Here is a 7572-nt window from a genome sequence, read left to right as displayed (position 1 = left end):
AACTCCTTCTCATGATAATTCTTGTGTTTTGATACACATACACTACAACAAAAATTACTCCCTTTAGTCTCAAATATAAGCAACAACAAAATTTAATGGTCTTAAATATAAGCAAATGTCACTTATAATTATACATTAAATATCATTATTCTAAACATATCAATATTTTTTCACATTTATATATTTTAATCGATTTCCAAAACAAAAAAATAGAGATAAAATTAAAAAGAATGTAATATTTAAATGCATTTAGACATTTTTCTTTCAGGATGATTTTTTTTGTAAAATTACTTATATATGAGACCAGAGAGAGTAGATTCTATAACAAAGTTTTCACCTCGATCAACAACCAACCAAGATATATGAACCAAAGACACGCTACATTTTTTTATTTTAAAAAATACTACCTATTCCCTCGACTGAGTTGACAAAGTAAGGGGGCAAATCTTTAAGGGACATGCATTCATACTACACCAATTATATTTTAGCACCTTATAATATTTTTATTTTATTCATGATCTATTCCCTCAATTGAGTTGACAACCGAGGAGAAACCTTTTGTCCAGTTTCATAAAAATATTAAGTAATGAATCTTTATCGTCCATTTATAAATAAACAACGGTCAAAATATTCTCAATTCATCAATTCACATCAAACATAATATATCTATGTAAAATTTCTTTATTTAAAAAAATATATATATAGACAATGTCTTGTTTGTCTTAAATGAAAGAAAAAATATTATTATTTGTCGGACTGCAATGGTTGTTCTTCTTGTAAAATTACCATTGTCATGAAGACAAATTACCATGTTATTGTATACGGGTATCGTTCACCTTTTCTATCTCCATCAAACTTTCTGATTAGGCTTTTTTTTCATTTCCAAGTTTCTTTCTTGTTTATGTGGGATTTTTAGTTTTCAAAACTAAGTATTCTTTCACATCTTATACTTCATTTTTGCCATTGATATGAATATATTTCATTCATTTTATACCTTTGTTTTATGTGCACATGGTTTGTATCTCTATGATATGGATCTAGTTAGGTAAAATTAATATGAATTATGTTCTTTTGTAGTATATTTGTTTAATTTATACTTTTCTTATGAGAGATTTTTGTATGATTAACAATAGAGAGAGGGTTTGTATGCCTACGTATTTTTTTTATTGGTTTTTGTTTATCATGTTGTTTGCTTTACATTTATTGCTTTTGTCGTTGAAATTTTATGTAAAATCACGATAAGTCAATGATACTAGGATTAAATTCTTGTTTTAAATACATTTTTGCTTTTTATGAATAAACATAATTGTGATAATTATGTATCATCATTAATAAATTTTACAAATGCCAAGTGTAATAAATTAATCTCTTTGCAATGCATTGTAAACATTAAGATGCAACTAGTGCTTTGATACATGTACAAGAGATTAAGTTAGGATCTTACAAAGAGAGAATCCAAACATATTGTCATTAATAGCTTATTTGGTAATTTTGTAGAAATGTTGACAATTGATTCATGAGTTATTCCATTCATCATGATATTGGATCTCATGTCATTTAACACTTATTTACTCAAATTCCGCATTACCACTTAATAGAAGTTATGAGTATATATTTACACGAAATTCTTATGGCATTGGTTATAAGAAAATGGTGAAGAGTATTGTGCAAAAAAACTATTTTAAAAATATAAGAGATTTAACATCGCTTAAGTATAAAACCGATGTAAAAAGTGGTCTTGTAATTCGGTCACAACCGACGGGGAAACTGAAAGGATTTCTAATACTATCAATGGATATATAGTAACTGGAAGATTGATCCCATATATGGTTGACTATCTCATTTATGAATAAGATTTTGAAGATCTTCCAACACTATAAATATGTACGAGATTCGGCCTAGTGGTATGTTTTCACATCAAATCATAGTTCCAGATCCCACAGGGACTGCTCTCAGGGATAAAGTCAATTCATGTATAAACCAATTCATCAAGAAACGAGACAAAAATGTTTTCCAAAATTTTTATGAACCTATATATGAAGTCATAAACCAATTCTTCAAGATGTTATTCTAGGTTCATTAAGTTGGTTGGCTTTAATTCAGACAAATTCCAATATAATATATCATGGATCGTGGCATATAGAAAATGAAAAGTATAAAGTGCTTAAGATAACAGTGTAGTGATGATAGAAAAAAATAGTATTTCTAGTCCATAAATCGTGGCATATAGAAAATGAATTTTCATGTAGTTATTTACACGGATGATGCATGAGATATTAGATTTATTATGGGGTAAATGATGCCCTAATTTCGACTTAATGTCTTTTATTTTTCGACTTGTTAAGTTTACTCTTCCTCATGCTGATTTTTCAAATCCATGACTCTACAATGTTCATCTTGTTTCGCTTTGTGACTCTAGGTACATAAAGGATGGTCGTAAAGTGCAATTATCCAACCCTACTATGTTTTGACTTTGTCTAAAGTATTGTCAATTATGATAGATTTCAATCGACTTGAAAAAGATTTAATTGAATCATGTTTTTAATGTACTTATACTCTCCTAACTTGCTATCTGTCGAAAAATATCTAACTAACTTTAAAATTGTCTTCCTTTCGATTTTGAACTTTAGTTATTCTTAAGTGTAAATATTGTGTATTATATAAGGTGGATATTTGTTCCACGCATGAACTAGAATTGGTGTTGTTGGACTCTTAAAGTCGTAGTGTTGATCTCCGATGCGGTGGTGTGGGATGGAACTGTAAGATTAATACTTTAATATCCAATTCACTTTTAGTTCTCTACATAAGAAATGGGTTTAATGTCTAATTATGAAACCCTTGGAAAAAGAGAATGAATCGAAATATAACTGCTACACCAAAACTAGGCGCAAAGAACCAACCAGACTGGCTCAATGGATATATAAGGAATACAAAAACAAAAACAGCAATTGGACCGGAGAATGTGATTGCATTATAAGGCTGCAATTGAAAAAATAAACAAGTTCAAATTAACGTAACATAAAACCTATTAATCCGAAAGCATCGTGAAGAGCAACAAAAGTCCACAGACCACCTAATTGACATTGACGGGTCAAATCTCCCTATGCTTCAAGACCCTATAGAGTGTGTTAAACTATTAGCAGGAGTAGAGACTGCTGCAGTTAAGAAGTTACAACCTTCCAAATAGGAACTTGTCAATCCATGAGTATACCATGAAGTTACAAAGGTGGTACTTATGAACCAACCCCCCAAGGCAAAATAGGCGCAAGGAAAGAGCAATAGATCGGACCAACCCACAAAAACAAAACGGTCCCTCTGTAATCAGTCATCCATAATATCAAATAGATCATTTTGATCTTTGGTAAATTTACCAAGAGCTATAGTCATAGTAATCCTCATATTCAACTACTTCAAACCATTTCCGAACACCTCCTAGCATCTTCAGGGATGGAACCTTCAAGGCTTTTTTCATTTTATTTATGATATGATTTCTTGTAGACTGTTCCTTGTTTTCGATTGGGTTTCGAATAGAAAAATTATTTTTTTGTCGATTGATAACTTAATAGAGTTTCAATTCTAAATTCAATTTTTTAATGAGATTCAACTATTCCTTCGGATTTTTTTTATTTTATTACAAATAGAAACTTCTTACAAATATCAAGAATATTTGTATATCTTCCTTCAAATAGGAATACTATTGTTATCATTTTTTGATAAAAAAGGCCCTTTATCGAATTTGAACCGACGACTTACGCCTTACCATGGCGTTACTCTACCACTGAGCTAAAAGGGCGTCATTTGAGTCAATTTCCAAAAGATAAATGAAGTTAAAAGTGAAGATAAAAAATGTATCTTACATCTCTTGTGTGATGATTATATACATTGTATAATGATTGTGATTCGTCTGTATTTGGGCCTTTGGCTGTCACATAATGAAGTATATATTTGATTTCATATAATAAAGTGAAGGAAAGGAAAGCGATGCATTTTTCATCGCAATTATTTAATGTTTTACATTTATTTTACTCAAAAAAGAAAAAAAATACTAATATCATTTCAAAGTTTGAAATGTAAATCATCTTATAAAAAATTTAAATTTGATAAAAATTAAACTCAATGATAATCTCATGTTTTTTTTTGTATGAAATCATAATTAATTTATTAGTGGAGTATTTCACAATATTTATAAAAAAAATCTTTCTAGAGGAATATAATATATATAGCAGGTTGGTAATGAAAAGAACATTAAGTTATAAACTAACAATTAGTTGGAATACAAAATTAAAGATTTATTCTAAGTATTTATAGTGGATATTCAATTTATTCAAACTATTAAGGTCAATTTAATTATCCAAGACATCGATTGAAACATTCCTCGTGGTTTATCTATTTTGCCTCCTCAAATTGTTAAATATATTTTGAAAATTAACTTGTCATTTGATAATACTATTATTGATAAACTCATTTGCAATTGCTTTACAAATGGTGATCTATCTTTTAAAGATGTTTATAATTATATGAGGAGGGATCACATTGAGCCTTCTTGAACTAAATTCATTTGGTATCCCTACATCCTGCATGCTAAATCATTAGTGATTTAGAAACTAATGCATAATATTATTGCAATAGACAATAAAACTTGATTTGAACGGATATGCATATGATTTCAAGATGCTCTCTATGTAATCATTTTATGGAAATTACAAACCATTTATTTATGATATGCAAGTACAATTTACTTTTTTGGAATTGAATGAAATGATTCTTTGGCATTAACATTTATAGAACTACTTTCGAAAACTTATTTAAACATATTGTTAGAAGTTAGAATCCTCAAATTCAGAATTTGATAATGACTCTTGTCATTATAATTCTTTAGAAAACAAGGCATGCGAGAAATGATATTAGATTTCAAAATGCTAAATTGACTTTGATAGAGACATTCTTCATGTTACAACTGGTCTATATACATCTACTTCTTTCAAGGACACACGTACTCTTTAATTTACAAATTTATAATTATTAAATTCTTTGACATCAAATGCCAACCCCCTTCTGTATATAAAATCAAACATTTTAATTGATGTTTTTCTAGTAATAACTAGATTAAGTGCAACATGAATGAAACTTCAAGAGAAAATTGTGGAATATTAACTTATAATGGCATATTTAGGGATAATTTAAGAATATTTTTGGGAGTTTTCTCAGCTACGATTAGAGTTTGCACCTCCTTTCAAGCCGAATTTCATAAAATCATGATTGCTATCGAATATGCTAACAAAAAGAATTAGGGAGATCTTTGACTTGAAATTGGCTTAATACCGACCAATCATGCTTTTTCTAATTTGAATGTAGTCCCTCGGTAACTTTTAATTAAATGGAAGAATATTTTGCACACTATATTCTCCTTTATATTCAAGATACGTCACATTTTCAGAGAGGAAAATGCATATAAAGATAGATTAGTTTATGGAGTTTTTTTTTTATTATGACACTTGGTGAAATTGACTTACTATTTATGTTTTTGAAACTTTTTTAAGATATAGGATGAGCATGTTCAACTATCATTTTTTTCTATCTTTTTGATGGGTTAGGTTTTATATCCCTTCATCCCTTTTTGTTTTCCTTTTTTATTTAATAATTTGCCTTTATTGAAAAAAAGGCATACTATTTTCTCGATCCTTTTCTTCTAAAACATTTTCTCGATTCTTAAATGAGCTTGTTTTCAAAATAAAATAATATAAATATGAGTTAAAAAATATATTTTTTTAAATTTAGACAATTTCATAGTTAAAAATATTTTAAAAGAGTGTAGAAAAAGACATTTGAAAGAAAATCATTCCATTAAGATTGAAATCAAAACGATCACTAATATACTCCGAATGAATTATTTAGCTTATATAAAATTTATATGTAATTTAATCAAACACAATGAAATTTTCAAAAAAGATATGTCAAATAATTTATTGGCTGAAATTAGGCATGACAACGGGGCGACGATGGTTTTATCTTCCCCATATCCAAACATACATTTCAAATAATTTATATAATAAAGTACTAAATAAACATCAATGTATGAAAAAAGTAATTAATATTTTAAACTATCAAAATCAAATATTTTAAATTATCAACAGGACATATTCAGGGTGGGTACTAATTGTTATAGGACCCTGTATTAGCTACCTTGCACTGCAAGTTACCTAGTATCTTCATCATATGCTTCAGCTTTTCTAATGGTACACCATATATAGACGAGCACTACAAACTAGAGAGTTAGTTATAGTTAGTTAGTTGAAGTTTGTTAGAGAAACTAACTTTTATATATACATATATCATGTAACTAACTTTCTTCAATCAATGAGATGACTTCATTTGTTCCCATTTTTAGCTACTTTTTTTTTGTTTTCTCTTAGATTTCATCATAGTAAAGAAAAATTCCATGATCATTATTTTGTACAGTAGGATTTGTGACTTAGTTATGATCATGACTAACTAGCATGGCAAGTTCAACATCATTATCAAAATAATATGTCCAAAAGAAATGGTTGATTTGGATTACAATATGGTAGAACATGTTCATGGTGGATAACATGTCTAGATATGATTATGATTTTGGTATTTAGGGCTAGGATTACAATACCTTTGATATTTTGCTTGTATCCTAAGAAATATTTTTCTACCTCTAGAATCCAACTTGGTTCTATGATTTTGTAAGGTGGAGGCATAACATAGTGATCCAAAAGATTTTAATTCATTGATATCAGGATTACTATCAAATCTATGAAAGAATGATAACTTGGTTTTAAGTAAAGGATTAGGGATACGATTTATGAGATAAGTCGCATGAAGAACTGCATAAGACAAAAACTGCTTTGGTAATTTTGAGTGAAAAAGTAAAGTCTTCCCCCCATTTAAAATGCATTGATGCTTCCTTTCCACCCTCCCATTTTGTGGAAGGGGGGAGGTCTTAACACAACTAGTTTGATGATCTATACCTTTTGAAGAATAAAAATCAGACATAGAAAACTCAGGACCACTATTTGTCCTAACAATCTTGACTTTGTAGTTATATTGAATTTCTATCATGAGTATGAACTTTTGGAAAAGATTAGTGATGACTTTAAATTTGGATTTGCAAAGAATAATCCAAGTGAATCTACTGTAATCATCAAGTCCAATGATAAAATATTTATGAGTCTGAGTTACAAAATGAGTTAGTACCTGAACCACCACAAGTATTGAGAAGATATAATCGACTACCCAAAAGTCTAGTCATTTGTCAGACTTCATATGCAGTTTTTCAAAGAAAACAGCTGACCAAAAATTTTCAAGTATACTTAATTTTATTCAGAATTTTCTTTCATTAAACAATCTCTCTACTTCACATCAACATTTTACTTTGTCTATCACCATTATTTTTGAGCCAGATAGTTACCGAAAAATAAGGAAGTATGATTGTTAGATCAAGGCGTTGAACTCTGAGCTGGATGCTTTGAAGCACAACAAAAATTGGATTTTTTTTATGTTCCACCTAGTATTAAGCCTATGATAAGCAAATTGGTTTACAGGGTA

General features: G+C 28.9%; 1 pseudogene; it reads right to left on the bottom strand.

Annotated features, from left to right (window-relative positions):
• Positions 1-2799: 2799 nt before the first annotated feature.
• On the bottom strand, positions 2800-3387 carry LOC127121760 (photosystem II D2 protein-like; annotated as a pseudogene).
• Positions 3388-7572: the final 4185 nt, after the last annotated feature.

Source organism: Lathyrus oleraceus, chromosome 2, assembly GCF_024323335.1.
Source record: "Lathyrus oleraceus cultivar Zhongwan6 chromosome 2, CAAS_Psat_ZW6_1.0, whole genome shotgun sequence".
Lineage (NCBI taxonomy): Eukaryota > Viridiplantae > Streptophyta > Magnoliopsida > Fabales > Fabaceae > Lathyrus > Lathyrus oleraceus.
Note: the sequence above shows the minus strand (reverse complement) of the source record. Positions and strands in the feature narration are given on the sequence as shown.